This window comes from Heloderma suspectum, chromosome 2 (genome assembly GCF_057233095.1).
Source record: "Heloderma suspectum isolate Gila_16-S chromosome 2, 16-S_ref, whole genome shotgun sequence".
NCBI lineage: Eukaryota > Metazoa > Chordata > Lepidosauria > Squamata > Helodermatidae > Heloderma > Heloderma suspectum.
The window spans coordinates 277,541,090-277,565,669 of NC_139459.1; the positions used below are offsets into that span (position 1 = coordinate 277,541,090).

At 46.2% G+C, this 24,580-nt stretch overlaps 1 protein-coding gene across 3 annotated transcripts in view; it reads left to right on the plus strand.

The window, feature by feature from the left end:
• The window catches only part of PDLIM7 (PDZ and LIM domain 7), a 53,573-nt gene that overhangs the window by 5,888 nt on the left and 23,105 nt on the right, over positions 1–24,580 (plus strand). The gene's annotated exons all lie outside the window — the stretch shown is intronic.

The following is a 24,580-nucleotide window of genomic DNA, read 5'->3' on the forward strand; positions in this document are numbered from 1 at the left end:
GAAGGGCAGAGGGGCCCTGGCTGCCCATCTTCCTTGTGCTCATGTTGTAATGAGAGGGCCCTTCGCATCCAGGCTGCTACTTTATATTGGGCTCCTTGAGGCTCCTGCACTCTATTTCTGGATCTGTGGCATGATTCTTGCCTGCAGCTCAGTGGAGATAACTCTCCACAGGAAGGGGTTGTGGTAATGTGAATACATATTCCTGCTGTTCCAAATGTGATGCCAAGAAGTGTAACTTAGTAGATCTTAATGCCTGCTTCCAGGGGGCAGCCATCTGGTTTTGACTTGTCATTGGCAGCTGATTCTCTTGGTACCTAATCAATCATGTCTCTGTCCAGATGATACTTTCTTTAGGTGCCCTTGCTGTATATTTTTGCCTCCTGTTAGGCAAGGTGGGGCTGACCTCTGCAGGGTGGGGAATAAGATGTACAGCCTCTCTCCTCTGGGTCATGTCTTTGGATGGCCGAAGTAGTGATGGCCACCAATTTGGGTGGCCTTAAAAGGTGGTTAGACAAATTCCTGGAGGTGAAGGCTATCAATGGCTACTAGTCCTGATGGCTATATGCTGTCTACATCAATTGCTGGGGAACATGGGCGGGAGGGTGCTATTGCACTCATGTCCTGCTTGTGGGTTTCCCCATGAGTAGCTGGTTGGCCACTGTGAACAGGATGCTAGACTAAATGGACCCTTGGTCTCATCCAACATGGCTCTTCTTATGTTCTGATGGATCTCCCACTGCAAGCTGCAGTCTGTGCTGGGGCAAAAAGGAAGTTCAGTCCCCCCACCCCCCAGCCCTCCACTCCAGTCAGTATGGACATCCAACACCCTCTCTGTTCATCTCCTTAATGCTTTCTACTAGAAGGCCAAGAGTGGTACTAGAGCAGCCTTCCCCATGATGATGAGAGTTGTACTTCAACACTTCTGGAAAGCACCAGGTTGGGGAAGACTGTGCTAGAGACTAGGGGGCAGAGTACTGGTAAGAGGACAGTACAGGGAAGGTGTAGATGGCGCTCCAACTGAGGCTTGAGATCCCAATGAACCACGTTCTGGGGGTCCCAAGGTCAAATCTCAGCTTAGCTGTAAATACGTGGGGCAGCCTTAAGGATGGCTACTGTATAACATCCTCAGCTTTCCCATCTGTAATGCAGGCGTTCTGGTACTAAGGATGTGTGCGAAGTGTTTTCAGCACTGAGGACAGGATGGGCATTGTTTGGCTCTCCTCCAGATATTGTTGGACTGCAACTCCCATCATGACTACCCAGCATAGCCTGTGGCAAAGGATGATGGGAGCTGCAGTCCAACAACATCCAAAGGGCCACAAGCCGCCCGCCCCTGACTTAGGGAAAGCACCACATAAATACTAAGGACTCTCTTTTATTGTTGAAACTGGCGACTCCCTGCCCCTTGGTGTTTACGAGAATTTTTGTGATGCTCCCCACTCTTCTTTGTTGGTTTTCCTTCTGGGCGTGGAGGAGCCCCTTAGTATCCTAGGCAGCCGCCTCATGAGAGCCGTTCCTGACCTGAAAGCTCCCCTCTCGGTTGGGGTTTTGGTGCTCATGAAGCTGTCACTGGATGGCTTGCAGGCAACTCCTCCTCAGCTTGGAATTGCCTTATAAGCCTTGGAATGCTGAGTGCTGCTGCTGCTGACGCTGGCGGCCGCCTGGCAAAGCAGAATGTTTCTCGATAAACTAGAAACCCTGGGGGCTAGAGAAAGGCACCGTAACCCCCCCCATACTCCAGCACCAAACCCCTCCCTCCCCACCCCATGTAAACTCACTCTGAGAATGGCCCCGTTTTGGGCCGCCATCTCAGCATCCCCCCCACCCCCCAAGCACGGTCTTATTTCCCATCCAGTATGTTTTGCTGCGAAGGAGGTTTCTGGTGCTCCGTTCCTACGAAGCTGTTTTTCCAGCCCATCCCTGGGGACACAGCTCTGCTTTCCTGCTTTGGAGGCCTTTGTGCTGAGGCAGCCTCTGCTGTTTTTCTTCTCCCCCACCACTTTTTTTTTGGTTAAAGTTTCTCTTGGATCATGGCCAATTCTTAACAAAGCCCCTGCCTAGACAGGGGAGAGCCTCTCTGTGGAGAGACCCCAGCTAGTGCCTCCTGCAAACATACCAGACGAGAATAGCAGCCGCCTTTCCTTTGCACTAGCATGCTGCAGCCCGTCCCTCTCGCCAGCTGTATGAGAGCTCCCTTTGTGGTCACGCCTTGGGAAACCTTTCCTTCCTGCACTTTTGGGTTAGGTGACTTGTTGCAGCCGCCAGTGTGGGCATCATGGCTGAGGATAGCTAATGTTTGTTGCTCAGGCCAGTGTGCTGCTTCTTGGGTAGCTGCAGGTGGCAAAGCCTGTAGTCCTGCGGTTTGGCTCTGCCCTGCTTGGCGGGTCTGCCAGCATCTGTAACAGCTGTAGGGAGAAGGTTGGGCAATGCTCACTGTGCTGCTAAACATACGGGAACCTAGCTGTTCTGGGCTTTTATGAGAGCCACTAAGGGTACATCCTCATCCTCATTGTCATCACTTCATTTGTATGCTGCTTTTCCAAGTTAAAACCATGCTTACAGCGGCTTACAGCAACATTGGAAAATAAATTACATCATAAAATACATTTCAGATAAGTCACTTAACAATCACAAGTCATAATGAAATCCAAATAGACATACAAATAGGCTAAGCATCTCACATTAATTAATATACCTAAGAGTAAACAATCCACTAAGATTAAACAGTTATGCTAAAGCCTAACAAAAGACAAATGCAAATTATCATCATCTAAATAACAGCAAAAATAATACATCCTATCAAAGCTGAACGTAGCCCCAGCTTCAAACACTGAATGAGACCACGTCTTCATGGTCTTGAGGCAGCTTCTGGAGCAGCAGGAGCAGCTGCTGGAGCTGGAGTCAGTCAAGGGCCTGCCAGGTGGAAATGACCCAGGTAGAGGAACAGGGACTAGGTCTTGCAGGACTCACAGCTGGATAGCCCATTGCTCTCGCACTTCACCTCTTTTTAGTTTTGACCTTCACTGTCCCAGAACAAAACCTTGCATGTTTTACCCCATGCCCATGTTTTCTCTTCTTGGATAATAGACGTGGGGTTTAGCTTTCCCCTTAGTAAGCGCTGGGGGGCGGAGGGAGGAAATCATGCAATATGCCTGAAGAAGGTGGATAGGTGTGAGGACTGTGAAGTAGCAAGAATAATAAAGCAGCATTTTTTTCTTCTAAAAAAAAAATAGCAGACCACCCCGCCTCTGCCCCCCCCATCACTAAGGCATATGGGTGCATTGATGTACGCCCACACTAAGGAGGAATAAGGCAAGGGTTTTTTTCAGTGGAGTCTATGGGTGGAGGGGTGGAACAACAAGTAGAAAAATGGGCAATGTGAAACTTCCATATAACACAAGCTTCTATCCCATCCTTTAATGAGGTAAAAGGTCTTCCATGGCAAAGGAACAGGAAGTAGAGTGCAAAAAAATTCTGCGTTTCTGGGGGAGTGCACTTCCCCTCCCCTGTCTGTGCAAATATTTAGTAGCAGACTATGTGAAAAATTGAACACGGCTCTTGTCATATGTGCAGGGGTGTCTGCAATTTACAGAGCTACCAATAGAATTCCCGGTTGGTGGTATCTAAAGAGCTTTGGAAACTCTTATTCAGTCTGGAGACTGGTTGCTTTCATCGTCTTAACAAAACCCCCAAATAAAATAGTTACAGCAAAATCATTGAAAATATGTGGGCAGCAGCTGGTGAATATGTAGACACCAAAGAAAGCCTGTGTGAGGCTTCCAGTTGTGGGGCATAGTTCCAGTACCATTCAGTTTTTCTTCTGCTGATGCTATTGCCCCAATGTTGAGGGAGTCCTAACCTTCCTTTATGTTGAGCCTTATTCTACTCCATGATGACCAATGTGAAGAGAAGAATACTAAATTTGGCACCCTTGCAACTTCACAACCAGCACAAAGCTTGGTACGCAATCCCAATTGTAAAGTGTGTGTGTGTGTGTGTGTGTGTGTGCGCGCGCGCGCACTGAAGCTTAGAACACTAGACCTCCAACTTTGGAGGGCACAATGAATTGTATCCAGTGTTGCTCTGACTTAAGTTCCATCCATTTTAATGGGTCTACTCTAAGTAGGACTAATACTGTATGCCAGGGCTGCCTCCATTGGGCAGGGGAATGGTGTCTGATCTTTGCTGGGCTAGTAGAAACAAGGGAGAAAGAAGGCAGAAGCCGCCTTCTTCCTCATATGGAAGCCTACCCCCTTTCAGGTTTGACTTGGGGAGGGGGAGGGCCATTTTTTTTAACCTGTGGCAGACCCAGACACCCTCTTTCTTTGTCTGTGTCTGAAGGTTATGGCTTGTTTGATGCTTTCCTCTGCAGAATGTGCTAAACCCAGCCCAAGTGCTTAGGTTGGGCTGGGCCAGAGAACCTAGGCTGACCATTGAAGCCTTTTCTCAGCTATTCAGACTGTGAGTAGGTGGTTCTGAAGCTACAATGGGGACAAAGCTCCCTGCTCTGCCTCTGTGGTATGAGCTATAAACTCTGAGGGGTGCTTCTAGACAAGGCTTTTACTGCATCATTACCTTGCCTTGTGCACAGAATTTATTAGACAGCTGTGGATGACCAGATGGATGGCCAGTTACAAGTGAGGGAAAGTGAAGTAAGCCTTCCCTTAAAGGACCCAGAAGAGCTCTCCTCTTTGGAAGTGGCAGCCCTAATGATTTATTGAGGAGCTCTTGGCCCAGGATGGCTGATTGGTGGCCTTCCACAGAGCCCGGCTTCTCTCTGTCTCTGTGATGTCTTTGTTTGAGAGTGGAGATTGACCTATTTTTGGTCTGCATGGGAAGTTTCAGCCACCTTGATAAGGAAGCATGGCCTATAGTAAGGGTGCAGAACCTGATGCCTGGGGTTCCCCAGATGGCCATGCCCCCTTCCCCTGGCCACGCCTCCTTTCCCTGACCACCAATGTTTGGCGGTTTCCTGGCTTTTGTGCAGGTTTTTCTCCATTGTAGAAGACTGAAATCCCTTTCCTAAGGCTTAGTTACTGGCAGAAAGAGCCTTAAGATAAAAGATGCTCGTATTTTTGGCTATGCCCTTTTGCCTTTGGCCCCACCCACCACTGGAATGTCCCCCCCCCTCAAAAAACTTCTTCAGAATGGAATTTGACCCTCAGGCTGGAAGAGATTCTGCACCCTTGGCCTATACTCCTGGTGGAAGTTCAGACAACACTGAGAAAAGCCCAAAGCCCAGGGGTGGGAAACCTGTGGCCCTCCAGATGTCGTTGGACTCCAGTTCCCAACAGCCCTGGCCAGCCTGACCAATGCTGAGGGATTAAGGGAGTTGTAGCTCAACAACATCTGCGGGGGGGTGGGGCACAGGTTCCCCAGGCTTGCCTTAGCCCCTTGGTATCTGACTGAGTGGTTCTGCACATGGGCCTTCATGGAGAGGGGGGGGGGGTTCATGCTCTTTCCGCATCCCCACCCTTCCCTGCTATGTGTGTGGGCCCCAGTCCCACAGTTATTGACATAGCTGATTTGTAGTGAAAGAAGGTAAGGATGCTGGGAAATGTTGACACGGACATTCTTTTCCAATGACTGGTGCTGGATTTCTCATTTGTCTGCCATTTTGGCTGTCGTCTTCTATACACCCCTGTAGTATGAGCCAGTTTGTTTTACTTGCTGTTTCAAAGTGTGTTGTAGTCCATGCAAAAAGGAGCATTGCTCACTGTTCTGGCCTTTCACAGGAGCTAGAATCAAGTGATCTTTTTCTCCTGCCTGTACCTCTAGCTCAAGGAAGGCCAAAAGGCCTTGTCAGCCCTCAAGACCAGGAGCAAGTAAGAAAAGTAGGAGCAAGTAAGAAAATACAGCTGAGTAGGATTTTTTTTTAAACATGAGCCTTTTATTTCATTCTGTTTTTCCATGACTTCTCAGACATTGCAGGCTAACTGTAGATGTGCCAACCTCACTGTAGTCATGGTGCTGTCGGAGGTCTGCAACAGGTTAATGCAACAGGCTGGTGTTCATTCAACTCTGACTACAGGCCAAGTCTATATTTCCCAGAACATGATACCTTGGCTGCTATGCCAGGGAAATGTACAGATGGGGGGGCTGACACAACCAGTTTCATCTCTTGGTATGCAATGTTATTGTGGAATTCATACATCTGTTTTATTTCTTATTCCACCCTAGAGGATTTTGTGGGTGTCCATTGTTGTTAGAAACTGGATTCCTTGTGATCTGGGAATGTGGAGAGGATGAAATGGCTCTACCACCAGACCTAGGTTGTCTGAAGTCTGTCTGGGCGGTATGACCTCACTGTCCTACAAGGACTTCACTGGCAAGGGTTAGAAACTGTTGGCTCCTGGGCCAAACCTGTCCCCTTGAGGGGTGATACTTGGCCCCTGCAGTTGTGAATCCATAAGCCAAGGAGGGAAGTGGAAGGAGTCATCGCTGCAGCAGTATGACTTGCCAGTAAGCCACTCTAGGGATATTGGGTTGGGGCTTTAGCCCACTACTTTCTTAAAGCAGCCCACTAGGACATGGATGGGAACATGTGATCCTCCCAATGTTAAACTGCAACTCCCATCATTCCTCATCATAGACCAGGGTGGCTGAGACTGATGGCAATTGGAGTCCAACAACATCTGAAGGGCAACAGTTTCACCAATTCTACTCTAACAGAACTAGTTGCTGGCTAGGCTCCTGTGATAGAGATTTGGTGGTGCTCTTTTATACCGGACAACAGAACTCCAAATGATCAGTACACAGGGCACATTTTGTGTGTGGGATGCTGTAGATGAACATTCCCCCAGCCTGGTGCCCTCTAGATGTCTTGGACTACAACTCCGATCATGGCCAGTGGCCATGCTGACTGGTGATGATAAGGGTTGTAGTCCAATACATCTGGAGGGCACTAGGTTGGGTAGAGCATCATTGAAGTGATGGAAGTGATGGAAGAGGATGTGGGACAGGAATAGGAAGCTTAACACTTGTCTGGTCTCAGCACCGCAGGGTGAGGTACTAAATAAAACACTGACCATTTGTAACAGAGAAGAAGCTACTAGCCCATTAGCTCAAGGGCTCCAAATTAACGGTTCATGGGGTGTGTGACCGCTCTGTGCTGCCAGGCTTCCTTGAGCTGATTGTGACCTTGTGACTTCTGCGTGGTTCATGCATACAAGCAGAAAGATGTTGTGTGAGTCACACACTGGCAAGTAGGTGAAATAGCTGGGGCAGTGACACAATAAGGAAACTGATGTGTCTTGGAGCGGTCTTGCAACTTGCGTAGAGCTTCAGGAGCCAAGGGTGCTTTTGTTTGTTTGTTTGTTTTATTCCCACATATCTGGATATGGGCAAGCTGTTGGGACTAGAGCAGGGAGGTGGATGAAAACCCTTCCCTCCGGTTCCTGGCTCTGCCTCTAACAGCCAAATGACCTGCACTTTTTTGTGCCTACTGTCTGCGTTCAGCCAGACAGGATGCGCTACTGGAAGATCCTTTGAGGGGGCCACCCAGAGACATGGGGTCAGAGGAGGTTATTGCGTAGGGTCCAGATGTCGGGTGCTTGTCCTTGCAGAAGGATGAGGCCACGATAGGTGATGGAAAAGAGCAGGTGGACTGATTTATGCCTGAGTTCTTCAGCTGTCCTGAGGCTGAGTTCTGAAAACCAAGGAGAACTGCTGAGGTCAGGTGGAGAAGGGGATAAAAATATACTCCTTGCTGTTAAAAAAGAAAAAAAAAAAAAGGACAGAGTATGGTAGGTATTGTCCAAGGATGCCCATTGGCCAGGTCAAAAGGGTGTCTCCTCCCCTCTCCTTGTTCATGCACTGCAGCTTGTGTGTACTTGGGGCATTTGCCTGGTAGTCTGGGAACTTGGTGCAAGGCTGCTGTTCATTGAGCTTGGGGTTGTTGAAGTTTTTCCTGAGGCCCTAATTTTCTAAAATGGATTTCTAATTCTCCTGTCTAGTATTAATTTCCAGCACAACTGGGGGCAGCAGGGAGGGGGGAGGACTGTTTCAGGTTTCCAGAACATCTCTAAAGCAGAATTCTGTATATTTTGTGCTCTGGCAGATCAGAAATCTGCTAAGAAATACCAAATTCTCTGATCTCTCATAAGTCATGCAAGTAAAGCAAAGCTTTACTTGCATTACTTACCTTAATTTTGCCATTTTTGTTCGTCACGATGAGTGGCAAAGAGCTAAAGTCCTTCCTGACCACTGGAAACCAGCTCCGGCACATCTAGTTTTTTGAGATTTCACTGGAAGTTGCTGCACCCCAGTGGTGTTCTTCCATCATCTTTGACCACTGGACATGCTGGCTGGGACTGATTGGAGTTGTGGTCCAGAACATCTGAAGGGGTCTATACTGCACCTGCTTTGCATGCAGGAGGTCCCAGGTTTAATCCCTAGCATCTCCAGGTAGGGTTAGGAAGAAATTCTGCCTGAAACCTGCCTGAAGCCATCAACAATACTGGGCCAGATGGACCAAGGGTCTGACTCAGTATAGGGCAGCCTCCTGTAGCTTCCACCAGACTGAGGATGCCTAGACTCTAGACGCTTGCCCACAGATGCACACAAAAAGGAAGAAAGAGCATTGACTTTCTTGGGATGCTTGCTGCTTTCTGTACCGAATATAAGTTTATGTGTTTCTATGACTTGGCTGCAGAACAAATAACACTAATCTGGAACATCAACAAATAAGAGTAATTGGGCTGGATTAAAACTTTAAAAAATACTTTGTCAACTCTCCTTGCTTGGGTGTTAGTAACATGGTGGTAGTTGTGAAGTCCCTGTCTTCTCCCCAGCAAGAGAGCGTGCTCTGTGTGTGTGGAGTTGGCTCAGGTTTCTCAGGCTGAGCTGCAGTAAGCAGGTGTGCAACTCGTTGTAAAGGTCATCAAAGTTTAGGAAGGTCGGGGAAGGAATCGCACGAAATGCGAAGGGTTACAAAAGGAGATGCCAGAGGGGTGGAGAGTGCAGGAAGGAAGCTGCTTCCCTCCCTTGGTGAAAGCTTGACACTGTTTGATGTTGTTGGCGTCAGGACTGAAACCCTGCCATAGGCAGGAAGTGCTGGTTCCCAGGAGGAGCACCCTCCTGCTTTTCCTGTGGTGGAGACTGCAGGGCCTCAGCAAAGCTGCGTGGTTGGGAATAGACTGGCTGTCCTCAGGGGCAGGGAACTGGAGCCCCGAACTTCCTGCCTGGCCTGGTTAAATGCATGGCCCAAAGGGGGTGGTAGCTTTTAGACTTGCTCGATGTGTAATAGGAAGGAAGGAAGTGGGGAGGGAGAGAGTTTAACTGTGCCAGAAAATGGAGGCCTACCGCATTTCTAGATTAGCTGTGCTGCCCAGCCTGACGTGTTGCGCCTTTTCTGACCAGAGCTGCCAGGGAGCTGTGTCTCTCTTTCCCTCCCATTCAGCACTTGGGATGATGCAATTCTATAAATTGCTCTGCCCCCCAGATGGGCCTTGTATGTCATAACACACCTGGTGTGGGAAAGAGCAAATGAGAGCAGTGGCTTCCCTTCTTCCTCAGGGAGCCCTTTGCATGCCAGATCAGGCATCCCCCATCTCCATCCTGAACAATGGAACAGTTGTTCTAATTTCTAGGCTCTCGGCAGCTTATGAAGCGCTTGCCTCAAAGACCCCAAGAAAGGAATAGGTTGCGGCGCCGTGTGTGTTGGCCACCTTGTGCCCAATGGGCAGAGCCCATCAGCATTACCTAGTGGCATGGCCCGGACAGTTTGAGGTGGCTGTAACTGCTGTTCATCAACTTCTGTGCTTCTTGCTCCCACCTGGTCAAATAAATTTCTGGCCTCACTGCTCTATTCTGCAGGCGCCTGTAAATTTCTCCTAAGTTTCATATATTCCTCTCCTCATTTTCTGTGTATGAATGTCTCTGCAGTTGTTCATACAAACAACAAAGCCCCAATCACATGGAATAATAACCCTAAGAACATAAACCTTTGGCCAGGGGTGTTGACCCTCTTTCAGCCCGAGGGCCAAATTCCACTTTGGAGAAGCTCAGTGGGGAGGGGGCAGCAAAGGCAAAAGGGACAGGGCCAAAATCCAAAAAATACCAGCACGTTTTAGCTTCAAGCTCTTCCTGACAGTAACCCAGCCTTAGGAGAGACGTTCAAACCTTTTTATTTATTTTATTATATAGACAATATCCCAAAAGAGCAGGAATGGCTGCAAACCATTTATCCCTCCTGTGTTCTTACCTCAGATGTAGTATTTTTCTGGCTTTCCAGGGGATGTGTTAGCTGAGACAGAGTAAAGTGACAGAGGGTGGCTGGAGTCATGGTTGAGACACAAGGGTGTGGAAAAGTGCCTGGGCGATTCATCCCAAACACTCGATTGCTCTTTGCAGTCATCCTCCACTTGTTAGGGTTAAGAGGAAGACTGCTATTGAGAGATGATGATGATGATGATGATGATGATGATGATGATTTTAATAGATTTATGCAATGCTTTTTAAGCTTTTTTTTTTAAAAATTAAACTCTGACAAAACACAAACATTACATAGGAAATCCAATTACAATCAACTGGGATCACAGGAGTTTCAATATATTAATAACCTTATATTTATCCACAGAAGTTCTTTAGGGGATTAAGATTCAGTTGTAATTATTGAAATGTATCTCTCCATATCTGTCCATGACATGATGGTCCCCAATTTCTCTTTCCAAGAATCCTTCCTTCTTCCCTTCTTTTAGCCACTACGTATATCTTTCCCTGCCAGCTTCTTTCTCTCTCTCTCTCTCACTCTCTCTCTCTCTCTCTCTCTCTCTCCCCCCCCTTTCTCTGTCTGACCAACCAATCTTTCTCCCTTCCTCCCTCTATTCACCTACTTTGCAAATATGTTTGCCGACATACCTCGTATCCCCACGCTCTTTTCAACTGTCCTCCCTCCCTCCCTCCCTTTTTCCTTTTAACCACTTTGTATATCACTTTGTATACCACTTTGTAAACAGCATTGTTTATACAATGCTGGTCATATTTAGAAATATCTCTAAGCAGTTTACAAGAAAATTAAATAAATTAAATTACATTAAGATATACATTCCCCTTCATGGATCACTGCCTTGTTGTGGCGAAGGGGCTTGCGTAACTCAGTGAAGCCATAAGCTATGCCGTGCAGGGCCACCCAAGACCGACAGGTCATGGCGGAGAGTTCTGACAAAATGTGGTCCACTGGAGAAGGAAATGGCAACCCACTCCAGTATTCTTGCCAAGAAAATCCCATGGAACGTATCACAAGGCTTAAAGATATGACACCGGAAGATGAGCCCCTCAGGTCGGAAGGTGTCCAACATACTACTGGGGAAGAGCAGAGGGAATTTCCAGGTAGCGCCAGAAAGACTGAAGCGGCTGGGCCAAAGCCGAAAGGACACTCAGCTGTGAATGTGTCTGGTGGTGAAAAGAAAGTCCGATGCTAAGCTGGAGGTGGTCAAACATGAGATGGCAAGATTGAAATCGACATCTTGGGAATCAGCAAACTAAAATGGACAAGCATGGGCGAATTTAATTCAGGTGACCATTATATCTACTACTGTGGGCAACAATCCCTTAGAAGAAATGGAGTAGCATTCATAGACAATAAAAGGGTGGGAAAAGCAGTACTGGGGTACAATCTCAAAAACAATAGAATGATCTCAGTATGAATCCAAGGCAAACCATTCAGCATCACAGTAATTCAAGTCTATGCCCCAACCACTGAGGCCGAAGAAGCTGAGGTTGATCGGGTCTATGAAGACCTACAACCCCTTCTAGAACTAACACCAAAAAAAGATGTCCTTTTCATCATAGGGGATTGGAATGCTAAAGTAGGAAGTCAAGAAATCACCGGAATAACAGGCAAGCATGGCCTTGGTGTACAAAATGAAGCAGGACAAAGGCTAATAGAGTTTTGCCAAGAGAACACGCTGATCATAGCAAACACTCTTTTCCAACAGCACAAGAGGCGAGTCTACACATGGACATCACCAGATGGTCAATATCGAAATCAGATGGATTGTGTACTTTGCAGTCAAAGATGGAGAAGCTCTATACAGTCAGTAAAAACAAGACCTGGAGCTGACTGTGGCTCAGATCATGAGCTTCTTGTTGCAAAATTCCGGCTTAAATTGAAGAACGTAGGGAAAACCACTAAACCATTCAGGTATGACCTAAATCATATCCCTTATGAATACACAGTGGAGGTGAGGAATAGATTTCAGGGATTAGACCTGATGGACAGAGTGCCTGAGGAACTATGGACGGAGGTCCGTAACATTGTTCAGGAGGCAGCAACTCAATCCATCCCAAAGAAAAAGAAATGCAAGAAAGCCAAGTGTCTGTCTGATGAGGCTTTACAAGTAGCTGAGGAAAGAAGGGAAGCGAAAAGCAAGGGAGAAAGGGGAAGACATATCCAACTGAATGCAGAGTTCCAGAGAATAGCAAGGAGAGACAAGAAGGCCTTCTTAAATGAACAATGCAAAGAAATCAAAGAAAACAACAGAATGGGAAAGACTAGAGATCTTTTCAAGAAAATCGGAGATCTCAAGGGAACGTTTTGTGCAAAGACGGGCATGATAAAGGACAAAGAAGGCAGGGCCCTAACAGAAGCAGATGAGATTAAGAAGAGGTGGCAAGAATACACAGAAGAACTATACAGGAAAGATCTTAATGTCCCTGATAGCCATGATAGTGCGCTCACTGAACTTGAGCCGGACATCCCAGAGAGTGAAGTCAAGTGGGCCTTAGGAAGCATTAGTAACAACAAAGCTAGCGGAGATGACAGTATTCCAGCTGAACTATTTAAAATCCTAAAAGATGACACTGTTAAAGTGCACTCAATATGCTAACAAATTTGGAACACTCAACAGTGGCCACAAGACTGGAAAAGGTCAGTTTACATTCCAGTTCCAAAGAAGGGCAATGCCGAAGAGTGCTCAAACTACCGTACAGTTGCGCTCATTTCACATGCCAGCAAGGTTATGCTCAAAATCCTACAAGCTAGGCTTCAGCAGCATGTGAACCGAGAACTACTGGAAGTACAAGCTGGGTTTCGAAGAGGCAGAGGAACTAGAGATCAAATCGCCAACATTCACTGGATCATGGAGAAAGCAAGAGAATTCCAGAAAAACGTCTATTTCTGCTTCATTGACTGTGCTAAAGCCTTTGATGGTGTGGATCACAACAAACTGTGGCAAATTCTTAAAGAGCTGGGAGTACCAGACCACCTTACCTGTCTCCTGAGAAACCTGTATGAGGGTCAAGAAGCAACAGTAATAACCGGACATGGAACAACCAATTGGTTCAAAATTGGGAAAGGAGTACGAGAAGGTTGTATATTGTCGCCCTGCTTATTTAATTTATATGCAGAGTACATCATGAGAAATGCCGTGTTGGATGAATCACAGGTCGGAATTAAGATTGCCGGGAGAATTATCAACAACCCTAGATACGCAGACCATACCACCCTAATGGCAGAAAGCGAAGAGGATCTAAAGAGCCCCTTGTTGAGGGTGAAAGTGGAGAGTGCAAAAGCTGGTTTGAAACTCAACATTAAAATAACCAAGATCATGGCATCTGGCCCAATCACTTCCTGGCATATAGAAGGGGAAGAATTGGAAGCAGTGACAGATCTTATTTTCTTGGGCTCCAAGATCACCGCAGACGGTGACTAGCCATGAAATTAAAAGACGCTTGTTCCTTGGGAGGAAAGCTATGGCAAACATAGACAGCATAGTAAGAAGCAGAGACATCACCTTGCTGACAAAGGTCCGTATAATCAAAGCTATGGTTTTCCCAGTAGCAACATATGGCTGTGAGAGCTGGACTATAAGGAAGGCTGACTGCCGAAATAATTGATGGTTTCGAACTGTGGTGCTGGAGAAGACTCTTACGAGTGCCCTGGATTGGAAAGAGGTCAAATCAGTCCATCCTAAAGGAAATCAATGGTGACTGCTCATTGGAAGGACAGATACTGAAGCTGAAGCTCAAATATTTTGGCCACCAAATGCAAAGAGAAAACTCTCTGGAAAAGACCCTGATGCTGGGAAAGATTGAAGGCCAAAGGAGAAGGGGACAGCAGAGCATGAGATGGCTAGATAGCATCACCGATGCAATGAATATGGACTTGAGCACACTCCGGGAGAGAGCGGAGGACAGGAAGGCCTGGCATGCTATGGTCCATGGGGTCATGAAGAGTCGGACACGACTTAACGACTGAACAACAACAACAAGATATACATTAAAATACATAGAATTGCTAAAACATTTATATAAAACATTAATAAAAACATTAAAATCAATACAATAATTATAATTATCCAGAGGGGTTGCCAGGAGACATGGTAGCACTACTCTCAGAAGTAGCTAGCCCTAGGGAGAGATGTTGGCAACGTCTTTGGGAACTTGGCAATTACCCCAATGTGAGCTGGTTTTGAAGCAAGCAGCTTCTTGGCTTGTTCTACCCAGAGCCAGCTCCAGCTTTTAGGCAGTGGGAGGCAGGCAGAAGGCCCACAGTGAACCACCATCCTGTATGTCCTGATCTGTGCCTCCTTTCCCACCGTTATTGTCTCCTTGACCCTAGTCTGAGCTGGATGCAGAAGATGCTCCTGCCTGCTCCGTTCTGGGGGCTGAAGAAGAGGCAATGGTGGTGGCAGGAAGGGAGAAGGTAGACTGTGATCTTTTGTGTTCCTTTGAGCCCCTCTAACAATGGCCGCCACTGTACCAAGAGGGCTGGTGCTGGTGTCACGCTCTGCTTCCTCCGGTTGCCGCTTCCACTGGGGAATTGCCCCAACAAGTCCTGCATAGTTGCAGGGGCTTCTGGGACAATCTTCCATTTCCTAGTGGAAAGAAGAACGTGGGTATCTTTTGAGGTCCAGTTAGGATGGGCAAACCTGTCAATCTCAACTCTTGCTCAGGTTCTCATTTTTCCAACGCTAAACTCATTCCGTCTCAAATTCCTCATCAGATTGCTTTTTTTTAGTCTTCATGAAAATTTGTACTCATTTTTGTGCACACATTATTAAAACCTGCATTTTTGTATGGATGCATTTTTGTGCCTGCTTTTGTAAATGTAAATATTCCCCCCCCCCATTGAATAAAGTATTTTTGTGTGCATTTCGGCAAATACACTTCTTTTGTGTGCATTTCTTGAAATGTCCATATCTGTTCTCATTTTTTGGCAAACTGCATCGCAAAATTTGATAAATGCATGGATTTCTGCAGCCAGTTGTATTCCAATTCGTGTTTAGGTTGAGGAAGTGTGAATGTGGTAAGTTTGCATTGAAATGCAAACCAAACAAATTTCTCACTCGTTAAAACGGTGATCAGGTTATCAATATGTGCAGATGTCCCGTGTCATGAAATCTGTTTGTGTGTATTGACATTCAGCTGTGGGGGTGGAGGAGTGGAGGGCCTAGATCCCTTTCTGGTTGTGGTGCCTGGAATTCCCCCTTTGAGCTGTGTCCTGGCTAGCTGTTGAAAAGAGAGCATGATAAATGCTGCTTTCCTTGGCTTCTCTGATTGATGGAGGGGCCTCTGCCAGTCCATAGGCCTCAGCAGGTGCCTGACTGTGCTGATGCCAGGCCTATTTCTGAAAAATTAGTTGCTCCCAAATGAAGTCTACTTGCCATAGGGCTAAGTGGTTTTTTTTAAAAAACACACAAGGCCCTAAAGAAGCCATATGTTCACCTTTCTTCGAATGCCCTGTGTGGATTGCTGTACCCAAGACTTTTAGCGTAGCCTTCTGCTGACCTCTCCCACCCCCATGCTTGGGATTTTCAGCCCTGCTGGCTCTGAACACAGTGCAGTTCTGGCAGAGTGGTGCAAAAACACTCCTTATTTTCCACTGCTGCTGCTGCTTGGGCCAGTGGAGCCGGAAGTTTCTAGGTTAATGCCTCAGTGCCCCCAGGGTGGGTATTGCATTGCTGCTGATGAGCTAATGTCTCTGTTTGCTGACAGAGGGAGATGAATGAGATGGCTGGGAGAGGTGAGCCTGTGGAGAGATGGTGGGCTGGTTGCTGCCCCCATCCCGTCTGGGAGCAGACAGAAAGGCTTCAGGAATTCCTGTGGCTTTTTTAACTCTGAGAGGCAAGAGTGTGACACATGGATTGTGTTATAGGGGAGGTGTTGATTCACTCCAGGCTCCCTGCTTCAGAGCCCTGCTCCCTTGTAAAGTCTGGTGAAGCTCTGAGGATGCTGGAGCCAGACACCCCCTCTCTCCCTCCCCACTCTGAGGGCCTCAGGATGAAGGAGGTAGAAAGCACACCAGATGAATGGGTTCCTCAAAATGGCCAACTTCTCTTCTACAAAGCTTTGCAAATGGATCTTTCACACCAGGGCTGCTTCTCCAGACAGAGGGCTCCTGCTAATCATCGGAAAGCCTTGTGCAAGCTATTCCAGTCTTCCCCAACATGGTGCCCTCCAGATGTGTTGGACTACAACCTCTATGCTGGGCTGTGGGATTATGGAAGTTGTAGTCCCAACACATCTGGAGGGCACCAGGCTGGGGAAAGCTGAGCTCTTCCATCTTTTTCTCCTTAACAGGTTTTCCGCAGTAAGAGAAAAGATGGAAGGAGTAACAGAAAAACATGGGAAGGCTGAGTAGAAGATGACATTATCTTGACCCCTTGTAAAATTCCGTGAATGAGGCAGTGAGATGGCACCATAAAAGCCTCTTCTGGAAGCGCTCCAGAAGTGCAAGAAGCTTCTGCTGTCTTATGGGATGTAACATGCTGTGGATGCCAAATCAAAGGATGGTGGGGCAGGTGGCACAGGGTGGCACATGCAGCTGTTCATCTTCTTGCTTATCTGAATCTGCTTATGAGGTGCAAAAGGAGCAGGAGGCCAAAAAGTAATTTTGCGTAGCTGGAAGTGGGTGGCCCAGTGCCAGTTCAGTGTCACATGGTTCCTCTAAAAATGCACCAGTGGTGGATGCATTTGGGCAATCATTATTCTGCAGAAGTCTGGAGTGAACTTGTTAAAATGGTGATCAGATTATCAGTATGTGCAGGTGACCCGGTTCATGAAAACTGCTTGTGTTTATTGACATTCAACTATTGGCTGGGGGCGGGAGAGGGAGTCAGAAGAGTGGGGGGCCTCGATCCCTTGCTGGTTATGTAACCTGGAATTTCTCCTTTGAGCTGTGCTCTAGCTAGCTGTTGAAAAGAGAGCCTGATAAATTCACGTTCTTAGTGCAGTACGCCGTCTCCATAAGTGGCAGTTGGGCAGGCAAGATGTCAGCCATTGCAGCTTCTGGGACTTACCCAGATGATCAGAAAATAACCGTTCAGAGGTGATCATGCAATATTCTACTCCACCTGTAGTGGAACTGAAGTGGAAGATAGCTGACCTGCTTAATTATCCTTTTGAATGTTATCTGTGTGTGCCTGTGTGTCAATGTGTTCGTGTGTGCGCACCAACACTGGGTATATAGTTGGTATACAGTGTTCACAGAACTAATGACATTAAAGCAATAGGTTCTTGTGTTGGGGAGTTGCTCACAAAATAAGAGGTAAGACAGGGAGAGTCACGTGTTGGTCACAAGTCACATCAGCAATACTCGGAGTGGCAGCAAGATATTCCACACAGCAGCTACAATAGCAATGGATATGTTAAGTAGTTGAGGACACATGACAGGACACATTTGCCCAGGACAAAATAGAACACACTGAGAGTTGTGTGGGTGAGGGCATGGGTGGGGGAATCTGATATCCATTCACTAGAAGCACAACCTCAAGAAAAATGCAATCCTGAGTTTAGCACTGTACCATCTGAAGGACCTGCACCATCTAGTGATTTGCCTGGGAGAGCTTCAGGTGGGATATGGTAGGAAGCAGCTAGCTCTACTTCCCATTTCAGTCCCCTGGAATTACTGATAGGTTAGCCCAAAACTGAATTATCCTTGTAACTCTTTTTTTGTTAAGGACCTGAATGGTGATGAATCAAGTTGTTGTTGTTGTTTTTAATGTAGTAACTCTAGGATGATGCGTTGGCAGAATCAGGCCCCAGAGCAATTTTATTTATATATGTATTCACCCATTCATTCAATTTATGAGTTACCCTATAGTCGAAGCTCTCAGGGTGACATACATAATAAAAGCAAATACAATAAAACCAATGATAAAATATATTAAAATTGTTTTAAAAGCGGCAGCAATAATTCAGAAAAATTTAAAAGATAACAGAAGCTAAAATATAGAGGAAGTGTTCAAAATGCAGCATTAAACATATTAAAAATCATGGAATTTATATAGATAAACCATTGAAGTAAGAAAGGTTTCACAGTGTTAGTCCTTCTATTCACGTAAAGTTTGGAAGTTGTTATAATATACTTCCACCTCCCCCCACTCCCACCCCAATTGTTTGGAAAATAAAGTGACCCCTGAGAATACAGAGAAGGCCACCCGAACCATAAGTAAGAACCCAGGAGCTGCAAGTGTGGCTTCATTACAGTTCTAAACTCACAGCAGAAGATGCATCTGAACACCTTCAGGTCTCCTCTAAAATTATATAGAGTTGCAACCTTTGTGCCTCATGAGTTGAAATTTTGGAAATCTCTGTTTATGATTAATATTTCTGATGAGGGTGCAGGGTGAACCCCAGACCTTTTGCTGCCTGAGGTGGAGCAGCAAATGCCCCCCCCCCCCCCCGAATACCCAATGTCAGCTGAGCTATTTTGGCACCTAACGCAGAAAACCCTATAAGTACCTCTCCCCCTGCCTGGCAATAGAAATACAATAATTAATGAAATAACGATCAATTTGCTGCTTCTCAACACATCCGAATCAGCCCTGCTTGAGGCAGTCACCTCCCTCTGCCTAATGGTAGGGTCTTTCCAGCATAGGAATGTAGCCATCTAGAACAATCTGAGACATATTTACTTGGAAGTCCCACTGTGTTCAGTTGAGCTTACTCATAGGTAAAGGTGGAAAGGACTGCAGTCATAATCATTTCAGTTTTAACATTTTGAGGATCTATGATTTTAACATTGCTATCTGCCCCAAGCCCTTGGGATGGGCAGGCTATATGAAATAAATACATATGCCACCTGCAAATGTAATATGGGAAGTGAGATAGGAAGTGTAATAGAAAGGTTTTAAACATCAAATGCACACTGTGCTCGATGTACTTTCCCCATTCAATTTTACAGATGCAGGCATGCAAAAACAAAACACCCCAAACAATTTAAATTAATGTAAGTGTTGTCTATGTAAATGACCTTTCACTTCTTTTTTTCAGTACCATAAAATGTGATTACCAGAGAATATACATATTTAGTCAAAATTATGTTCAGTGGGTCTTCCTCCCAAGTAAGGGTGCATAAGGCTGAAATCTATGCACCCTTGAAGTAGGGCCCACTGAACACAATGGGAGTTTCTCCCAAGTAAATAGGAGCAGGAGATTGGGTGTTTAAGCTGCAGTTCTAGAGAATAAATCTCATTGAGTTCATTGGGAGTTACTTCCAAGTAAGTAGGCGTAGCTGACTTCAGTCCACCGGCTTAAACTGAACTGCTTCAGTGGAAGTGGGTAACGTTGTTTTGAGACTTGGGCTTGGACTTTTGCAGCTAATAAAGTAGCATGGCCATCCACTCCTCCAGTTCACCTAGGGTGCATCACTCACTCACTGCATGGGAGCAGCAGGAAGAGCGGTAGTGGCTTTGGCCAAAGGAAGGTACCAGGACCACAGCAGAACCTGGACAGAGACAGAGGAGGAGGAGGAGGATGGTAGCATCGGTGGTGGGAGATTTCAGACCAGCAGGTTTTCTGGGTGATCAGCGCTGCACATCTCTCACTGATTGCTCGCGAAGGGCCCCATCCCCCTCTACCCCTGCCACATCTTGAGGTGATGCAGCAACTACTTGAAGTTAGCTTTTTTCCTCTCTTGGATGGAAGTGGCTACTGTGTGCCCAACAATCCTCCTCCTGAGCTTGGGGGCTCTTTGCCTTGTGGTAGGTTGCAAGTGAGAAATGGGCAGAGGCCCCAACCTGACACAAAGCTAAAGGGAAACAAGTGGCGGCAGCAGGGTGAAGGAAGGAGGGACTGGCCATGATTTGCTGCCTTTCCAGAGTCTGCTGCCTGAATTGGATGCCTCACTCTGCCTAATAGAAAGGGTGGTCTGTGAGGGTGGCCTGCAGATAAGTTTATGTATGTTTATGAATTTTCTTGGCAGTTTCTCTGTGCGGTATGAAGTAGTGTAAAAGACTTTGTTCTTATCTGCAAATCCGTATGTGTTTAAGGCTGTAAATATTTGACCATTAATTGATACTTTTCTGAAGGTTCCTGGATGTACCAGCTCTCATGTTCAGTGCCCAAGAAATACTTGCACGGATGCAGCATGGAGGTTACTCAAATATGGGTAACCCCCTTGGAACGGTCAAATAAGAGTTGAGTCTCCATCTTAACTCAGTTGCCTTCATCAAAAGTCATTAAACATAATGTTTTCTCTTCCTCCAACCCCAGCCCCTGCCTTTTTAAATAAGGTATTGGGACTTTTTTATTGCATTGTGCAGACTGTCATTAAGAAAGCAAATCTTCCAGTGATATCTGAAATACGAACTTGTAGCAGCATGAGCTTTGGTGACCTGGAGCTTGCCTCAGTAAGTTCATGAAGACCATGGGGCAGAGCAGACTTGCTCCTTGGGGCTAAGGGATCAGAATCATGTGCTCCCTCTTCCTTGCACTTCCTGTTGTGCAGTTCCTCCCCTCTCCTCCTCTCTGTGTGTACGTTATGTCTGCCCATTAGTATCCCTGTTTTAAAGCTAACTTGGAGATGGATGTTTCAAAGCTCCTTTCCAGAACCCTGATTAAGCCTGATTCCATAGCCCACTTCCAGCCCATTAACTCTGGTAGCGTTTACTTCTGCATTTAGGGTACAGCATGGCTGGCTGGGGAATGCTGGGAGTTGCAGGACTTTTTTTCTGTCTAAACATGCATAGGATTGCACCCTAAACCTATGTACTAGACATCTTTTGTGTATCAGCAGAGCTGGAAAATCTGCAACCAAAATGATCAAGGGGCTGGAGCAACTCCTTTATGAGGAAGGGTTACAATGTTGGGACTCCTAGCTTAGGGAAAAAGCGAGTATGTGGAGGTATGATAGAGCTGTATAAAATTATGCATGGTATGGAGAAACTGGATAGCTTTTTTTCTCCCTCTCCCATAACACTAGAACCTGGGGTCATCCAATGACACTGAATGGTGGGAGATTCAGGAGGATTAAAAGGAAGCACTACTTCACATGGTGCATAATTAAGTTATGACATTAGCTACCACAAGATGTAATGATGGCCACCAATTTGGATGGCTTTAAAAGGGGGCTTAGACAAATTGGAGGATAAGGCTGTCAATGGCTACTAGTCATGATGGTTATATATTCAGTAACGGAGGCGGTATGCCTCTGTATGCCAGTTGCTGGGGAACATGAATAGGAGTGTGCTATTGCACTCATGTCTTACTTCCCAGAGGACTCTGATTGGCCACTGTGGGAGCAGAATGCGGCAGTAGATGGTCTTTGGTCTGATCCAGCAGGGGAGTAATGTTCCTATGTTCTTATTATTGGGGGGGGCAGGGGAGGCTGGAGAAGGTGTTCCATTTCCCGGTGGGCTTGTTCATGCATATGGACTGTATGGTAGTGGTTTTCAGTTTGATAGGTTGCCTACTAGCACTATAGAACCATACTATTCACTTTTGAATAGGGTTGCCAACTTACTTTCTGACAGGGTTTCCATGCTTTTTAACAGCATGGCAAACAGAAATTCAGCTGGTAGGTGAACCTTTACATACTGCAGAAGACAAGTTTACCTGCTGTATTTCTGCTCGGCAGGAAGCTTCTAAACTCATAGAAGTCCTGCCAGGGAAGAAGAAAAGAACCAATTGGTAATTCTATTTCTGAGTGAATAAATGTAGCCCTCTCTGGTACTTCCAGTTTTTCACAGAGGCTTCCAGGCCTGGGGATAGGGAAGGGCCCTCATTCCTCTCAGTCAGGGTTTCAAGTGTCTGACTGTCTGCCATGGCTCCAAGCAAAATTGCTCTTCAAAGTGTCATTTATAACTTCATTTTTCTGAGATACTCCCAAATAGTTTTAATGTGAAGCTTTGCATGTGCATGCTGCTGCTTTCTGAAGATTATTGCTGTCTGCAGATCTTAACATTTCTAAGGAGATTGCAGCTCATGATGAATGTATATAGTTAGGGCAGAGGTGGAATGGACTGGCACAATGCCACCCTGGGCCCCTGAAAGTTCTCTACGGTTGGAGGCCCTCAAGACAGTCCAATGTTAAATTAAAAATTAAATTCAAAAGGGATCCCAACTGTACTATAAACTAATATTATAGAATGGGAGAGTAACTGGGATAACTTTCCCCAACCTGGCATTCTCCATATGTATTGGATTACAACCCCCATCACCCTCAGGCACCATGGAACAGGGCTGATGGATATTGTAGCCCAATGCATCCATAGGGCACCAGGTTGGAGAAGGCTGAACTTGAAGATCAATTCAGGGCTTGGCCTATTCACTCTCACCCTCAACTCTAGCTCTGCCTCCACACATTAGCACTCAGCTTAGGCATCTTGGGAATTTCTTGAAAGAGGCGGGGTATAATTAATAAATTGGCTCCTAGCTCCACAGCAAAGCTCTGCTCCCAAAGTATAGCAAGCACATCAGTTGCTGGGATCTAGGAAACAGGTTGCACCTCTTTCCCTTCTTTATCCATGACTACAACAGCAGTATCAATTGCGGGGGGGCTGATCATTCCTGGGGGAACTAAGCCCCCTGCCTATCATAGCTGCCCCCCCCATTCCAAGGTCCTTGAAGCCACTAATATTGTATTTGTATAGTATAGTATGAGAGAAGCAACAAAATAAATAGTAGGGTTGAAATGGATAGTTACGGATTATTAATTCCCAGCATTCCCCAGCCAGCAAGCAAAAGGAGTACAAAGCCAAAACACTTGGTAGGGGCATGCATGCTGCCAGGTAGGGGTTTTTCACTTACCTGCCTTTAAGAGCAGAATGACAACATCAGCAGGTGCAGCATTTCTGACCACTGCAGCAATGTGATGAGAATTGCCATGTTCTCATTTAAAGGCCCAAAGAGTGCACTTTGGGTCAGCAGCCGGCAACTGCAAAGCTATGTTGAGGTTGTTCTGTCTGGTCTGCTGCATTCATCAGCAAGTCTAAACTCTCCCAGAGGCCCTAGGCCTTTCCAGAGAATGTGTTTTTATTGCTCAATAAACGTGCAGTTGTTGCTCAACTTTTTGCAGTGGATCCAGATAGGGTGACCAGATGCGCGGGGGGGGGGGTCTCCTGTATCACCAACAAGAATAAAAGGAATTTCTGCAAGATGTAACTTGTCATGCATGGTTGAGAAAAGCGGTATCTGCTGAAATTCCCACTTTGATACAGCTATTAAATACAGAAGCCCAGTTATGCTATGATTACTTCACCTCTCCCACATGGTATATAAATTCATTCTTAATCCTTGACTGAATTAGTTTTATGCTTCTTATTTTTGCTGCTTTTGAGTCTTTATATACTAGTATCTTTTTATTGTTTGTGGTGTTAATCTTTATATTGATTTTGTTGTTGTTGTTGCATATTCTTGAGAACCTATTGGAAAGGTAGTGTATCATAGCTGTGCCTACCAACTACCTTGTGAGCTAGGCTACTTGTGCACACTTCTATTTTGTTCTGCCACCACCAGCTTTGCCCTCTAACCATGGCCAGACAAGGAAGATTGGAGCTTCGAACCAAGTATCCACCTGGGTTCAGTAGTGACCATCCTATCGCCATGGGCAAGGGCAGGTTGCCAAGAGTGCCTATCCTGAGGACCACAATGACTAGGCAGGGATATAAAGGGTCAAACTGTCTTTTGCGGTAACCTAGCCCCAAGTTGTTTAGACCTTTATACAGCAATAACAAAACCTTGAACTTGGTTAGGTAGGATATTGGCAGCTAGTGCAGTTCTTTCAGCAATGCTACATGCTGCTGAAAAGATGCTCCAGGCAACAGCCTTGCAGCTGCATTTTGCATCAGCTACAGCTTCCGGATCAGCCCCAAGGGAAGCCCCACATGTAATGTGTTGCAGTAGCCCAGCCTTCCCTGACCTGGTGCTCTTTAGAGTTGTACTGCAACTCCCAGAATTCCCAGCCAGCCTGTCCAATTTTCTGGGGGGCACTGGGTTGGGGAAAGCTTCAGTAGTCCAATCTTGAGGTTACCAATGCCTGAATTACCATGGTCAAGCTATCATGGTCTAGGAATAGCAGTAGCTATTGTACCAGTCAAAGCAGGTAAAAGGCACTCCTAGTCCTAGCTCACCTGGGTCTCAAGTGACAAAGATGGATCCAGGCATACCCCCAGGCATATAATGTTTGGCACATCCTGGGCGGCTCTAGTTTTGTTAGGGATGGCTGTGTCTGCTTGTGACTTTTTTTTTGGAGGGGAGGGACACATGCTGCAGGATAATGTCAATCCAGGAAGCTTGTTTATCTGGTTGGTTTAAGATGACCTTGTGTGAGTAGCTATATAGTATTGTGTGGAGATTAAACAAGGCATTTATCATGTGCTCGTCATTCCCTGCTCACACTTGTTTGTGGGTTTTT